This window comes from Rhineura floridana, chromosome 2 (genome assembly GCF_030035675.1).
Source record: "Rhineura floridana isolate rRhiFlo1 chromosome 2, rRhiFlo1.hap2, whole genome shotgun sequence".
Taxonomy (NCBI): Eukaryota; Metazoa; Chordata; class Lepidosauria; order Squamata; family Rhineuridae; genus Rhineura; species Rhineura floridana.
Genome location: NC_084481.1, coordinates 60947407 through 60953040, shown reverse-complemented (window position 1 = coordinate 60953040; position 5634 = coordinate 60947407). Strand labels below are relative to the sequence as shown.

General features: G+C 40.5%; 1 long non-coding RNA gene across 1 annotated transcript; it reads left to right on the top strand.

Moving 5' to 3' along the window:
* The first annotated feature begins 103 nt into the window (after positions 1–103).
* On the top strand, positions 104–4735 carry LOC133376518 (uncharacterized). Its single transcript, XR_009760504.1, has 3 exons — positions 104–259; positions 3481–3686; positions 4472–4735. It is a non-coding gene; the product is annotated as an uncharacterized LOC133376518 (long non-coding RNA).
* The last annotated feature ends 899 nt before the right edge of the window (positions 4736–5634 follow it).

Genomic DNA, 5634 nt, shown 5'->3' with positions numbered 1-5634 from the left:
CCAACGTTGAACGCTCTCTCTAGGATGGAGACTTAGCGTAGTCGGCTGAGGGAGGGAGAGACAGACTGTCGAATCATCGAAAGGTCTGTGTAGTCGAGTTATATCACAAGGATGAGGAGAGCGGGGAGGTGCTAATCGATCCCCGCTTAATGAATACGCTTGTTCAGAAGTCGCCGCAGAACCCGTCGTTTTCTGTCGAAGTTATGAGACTTGGGGAGATAGATGGGCGACTACGGCGAGGGGTAGCGGAAGAGACCGAGTGAGTAATTGGTACAATGTGCATACTGGCCTCTAAAGCCAGGGGTGGGCTTGTCGGATCTACTGTTATAAACTAGATCTCCCAAGATATACTAACCAGCGGCAGGAGCAAAAAGACACGCAGTTCGATTGAATGAACAGGATATTTTTGAGCACAATCTAAGCGCAGGGATTTGTTTTCAATACCGGAAATGTATTGTTTCCAGAGGGGTACTGTAGTTGTGTTAGGGAGCTTCCAGATGGGAGCATAATTTCTAAACGGGTTGAGTCGCTGGTAGCAGGGTTTCTTGATTTATTAGATCTTCCCTGGAAAGGATAAACCCAGATCGAAATGTTTTTAAAAAGGGTGGTACTTTGATGCCAATGGCGTCATATATATATACTGCAAAACAAAACAAAAACCCTTGCGTGCGTGAAGGGTATCCATCCCGCAAACGCATTTGGAAGCACCTTTAGTCTGTGCTATAGCAAAAACAACCAAGGGTGCTTCCAAAACGACGCTGAAGTTGGTTCGTAGTTCCCAGTTCCTTATTTTTTTGAAAGTTCAAAACACTAAAAAAGAAGGAAAGTTGACAGCTACAGCAACTCCAAGCCAAAGTTAATATGTCTCTGAACCCCAAAATATATGTTGGGGTATCCTGTATCGTATATCTGTGAACTGGAGACTCTTCCCGTCAAGAATAACAATAAATTTATTTCATCAAAATTATCAGGCTTCTGAAATGTTCATAAATGCATAAGGATGTCATAAAATTATAAAAAATGAGTAATGGGGGGTGCCCACACCACAGTGTCGACCAGGACAAATCATACACCCCAGTAAAAGGAAGGGTGTTCTCTACAAGATGCCTGTGCTTCCCGCCTGGCCCAGAGCATCTGCTGGGTGCAGGGCATGGATAACAGCATCTGTGCACAACCAAAATTGACAAAAATATGTAGGAAAAAAAAGTAACTGCGGGTGCCAACCCCCACTGGGAGTGCCCACACCTCATTCTGCTCTGGGCCAGGACCAACCATACACCCCAGGAAAGGGGAGGGTGTCTTCTACCAGGTGCCAGGTACTACGCACCCCAAGTGACTTATTTTTTTCTGCATGCTTTTTTCTATTTTGATTTTGTGTAGATGCCCTTATCTGTGCCCTGTGCCCAGCACAAGCACTGGGCCAGATGGGAATCACTGGCATCCCACAGAGGACACTCTCCCCTTTAGTGGAGTGTATGATTTGTACTGGCTCAGAGCCGAATGTGGGATGGGCACCCCCAGATACTTATTTTGTTTTTGCATGTTTTTGTACATTTTGGTTTTGTGTAGATGCCCTCATCTGTGCCCTGCACCCAGCAAAAGCACTGGGCTAGGCGGGAGGCACTGGTACCTCATAGAAGACACCCTCCCCTTTCCTGGGGTGTATGGTTTGTCCTGGCCCAGAGCAGAATTATTTTTTTCTCCATGTTTTTGTCTATTTTGGTTGTGCGTAGATGCCCTCATAAAAAACAAATGTTTTTGTACATTTTGTTTGTGTGTAGATGCCCTCATCTGTGTCCTGCGCCCAGCAAAAGCTCTGGGCCAGGTGGTACACACTGGCATCTCATAGAGGACACACTCCCCTTTCCTGGGGTGTATGATTTGTTCTGGCCCGGAGCAGATTGTGGGGTGGGCACCTGCAGTTACTTATTTTTTTCTACATATTTTTGTCCATTTTGGTTGTGCATAGATGCCATTATTCATGCCCTGCTCCCAGCAGATGCTCTGGGCCAGGCAGCAAGGACTGGCATCTCGTAGAGGACACTCTTCCCTTTACAGGCGTGTATGATTTGTCCTGGCCGAGAACAGATTGTGGGGTGGGCACCCCAGTTACTTACATTTTATGATTTTATGGCATCATTATGCATTTATGAACATTTCAGAAGCCTGATAATTTTGATGCAATAAATTTATTGTTGTTCTTGATGGAGAGAGTCTCCAGATTACAGGGATATATGATACAGGGTACCCCAACATATATTTTGGGGTTCAGAGACATATTAACTTTGGCTTGGAGTTGTGTAGCTGTCAACTTTCCTTCTTTTTTAGTGTTTTGAACTTTCAAGCAAATAAGGAACTGGGAACTAGGAACCAAGTTAAGCATCATGCTTCCAAATGAGCCGCTCTTTTGATTTTCTTTCTTTTTCCTCTTGAAGTAGAATTTGGGACAGTATGGCATCTTCCACATCTTTCCGTATGTGATGTATTTACAGCTGCCCTAACCCATGGTGGGGCATGGCTGTTATGTCCCTATCTTGTACAGGTATGAACCCTCCTCTTTCTACAGGCTTTCCAACCGCTACTTGTTTCACCTCCCAGAGCACATGCACAACTCAACCCATTGCCTACCCACAATTTGACTCCCTCTCCACCTTTGATGTAGTGAGCTTTCCTTTCGATATAGTCATATCCGATTACTAACTATCAGTACTAGTTGCTGCATGAATCCTTTGAATGCTAGTTGCTATATGTTACTGGCCTAATCATACCTTAACATCTTGTGTCCACTGCAACTTAATGATGCATACAGAACATTATTCTTTCCGTCCAACCAATGCGTATTAATTCTGTTTTACATAGATGTTGTACACAGTATCTAAGTATAGATATGTATGCACGTGCTATATTGGATACATATATTGGGTTGCATTCAACTAAATACATGAGGATTACCTGTAGCACAGTGGAACTTCTGCCCCATGCTGTCCCCAGATCTGCTCCAGAGGTTTGGGGGGAAAGCCAGAACAGACATAGGGAGTGTATGAGTTGAGGAGAGAGGTGAATGTTCCACTGCACAAGGAGAAATCCTTGCACTGATGGAACTAGTGACTTAGTGCTACATTTAATACAACCCATTGTTAATAATTATGCATATATTGTATATATGTGCATAGCATGTATGTTGTATATATGCATATTATATGTACACAATGTAAATACAATTTATATACATACAGATACATTTGAACTGGCATAAGTGATGGTCTTCCACTTTTACATGCACATACTTTATTATATAACAAATTGTGATGCAACATGACCTTCCACCTACATGTTTTTTATGGTACAGCTCTCAATGGCCCCACACAGTACATCCACCCTATATTCAACATAAGCAGGCTCTGTTTTTTTCCTAAGAAACCAACTCTGCACAAAGTACACTACACCCCTGTGACTTCATAAAATATTCTGACTTTCCAGGTACAGCAGTAGCAGCTCCAGAGGAGGGTACAACTGGAGGAGATGGAGATGAACCTGAACCAGGGCTGTCACAAGAACATGGTCCCTGTAAGCATTGCCCAAAGATGAAGGCAGTGTCTACCCAAATGGAGTTATCATCCACAGTGGGGACACAGACCACTTCGGTGGAGGATCTCTCTTTGCCAATGTAATGGCACAGGAAGACAGTAAGTGTATCTTACACCAACATCTTACATAATGTTTATCTGTGCAGTACTGCTTCTGCTGTTTCTCTCCAACAATGGAGACCTGTACAAACGCACACGTAGCCATGCCAGTCGTTCACCTTGTAGTACCCAGCAACTATCATTGTAATGTACCTTGCAGTGCTGTAGTCCTTTGAAAACCGTGTTGTACGTACAGGGATGAACTAGAATTCTGCCCAATTTGGATTTGGTACCGAATTTTTCATTAATTCACTTATTCTCTTATCGTTGCAGATCGGATTTTTATGCAGCAATGTTCTGCAACTATTTTTGAAAACAGTTTTTCTTAAAAAAAATATTCAGTATCTTAAGACATCGATATTAAGAATGATAATTTAATACGTATTTCCTTTAAAGATACTGATATTTCCTTTAAAATATTGATATTAATATTTTTGGTAGGTATAAAAAACAGATAGCAGACAAAGAATGAACTCAAATTGATACTGGTCTCTTAAGTCAACAGAATGCTTTTGAAGTGGCACCGGCCAACCAGTCTCATCCGTAGTACATACCAATGACCGACACCTTGATGTGCTTGACTAGTTGTGCTATTGATATTAATGTGATATTGAATGAATGCTTATGTTATTGATACAACTTCTGATATGGCTATCCATGCAATACAACATTAACACACATAAATTGTTGAAATTTTAAATTAATGTTTAAGATGTTGTTTGAAATGCCATATTAGATATCATTGTGATATTACATTCATAGTAATTTTCTCCTTTTTTTAACAGTCTACGAGATCCATCTTCGTTTATGTGATCCTGAAGAACAACTCAATCTATGATATCCTGGGACAAAAGTCTAGATTTTTCTTTTTTAAAATTTAAAGGTGGATGCCATGTTTTCTTTCTCTAATGTTTACAAATATTTTTATTTTGAAAATTTAAAGTACATTTCTTATTTTAAAAAATGAAATTATTTAATGAAAATTAACTAAGGAAACATGTTCTGGATCGTTGTTTTCATAAGTAAATCACAACTTCTGAATGTTGAAACTGTCAAGTATTTGCATTCATGACTTGGTGTTCAAGAATTTGTCTTAACTTGTATGCACTGGAACACCAATGGGTGTGATAAAAAGCTGTTGTCATAACCACAGATCACATCACTTTAGTTGTGGATAGCATAAAAAATATATGCATTTACAAGAAAACAAATGGCATTAGGGACATGTAACACATTTACAATAGTGGACTATAGCACGGAAGTGGCTATGAATTGCATGGCAGTGTTCATGGTTAGCATGGAAATACTGTTTTCTATTTCTCCAGCTAATCCTTCATTGCTCTTATCTCTCTTATACGACAGTTCTCTTCCGAAAGTTTCTTTATTCTTCATGAACAGAGGCATATTACTTTTCTTTGATGGGCTTTACATAGTATCACATTCCCTTTTTATAGGAGTTTGCTGTATTCTTCTGATATGATGTTTTGGTTCCAGTATTGATGTCCTTTTATAGCACACAGCTGCTCATGTCTATATATGAAATTTCTTCATATATAAAAAAAATTGAAAGCGTTGCTTACAAAAGGGAGAGCTTCGGAACCCATGCAAATGGGGGGAGCTCTGGTGACCTATGGGGGAGAGAGGGAAGGGGTATGCTCTGGAGATGGTAGGCAGGGTTGGCGAGCAGGGGCAGTAGCCCCTTGTCAATAATATTTTTTATCAATGCACAACACATTTCTTTGGATCTGAGAATACACTGAGTATTTTTAGATGGTGCATTGCTGGTGCAGGAAAAATTAACATATACTGACATTGTGTATGAGATCCAGTAATGGTTGTTAGACTGCTGTCATTCTATGGCTCTTCAACCATATCTTATGTCTGATGCATATTGAAAATTTGTAATATGCAACATGTATCATCCACATGTAGGACAGTTACAAAATCT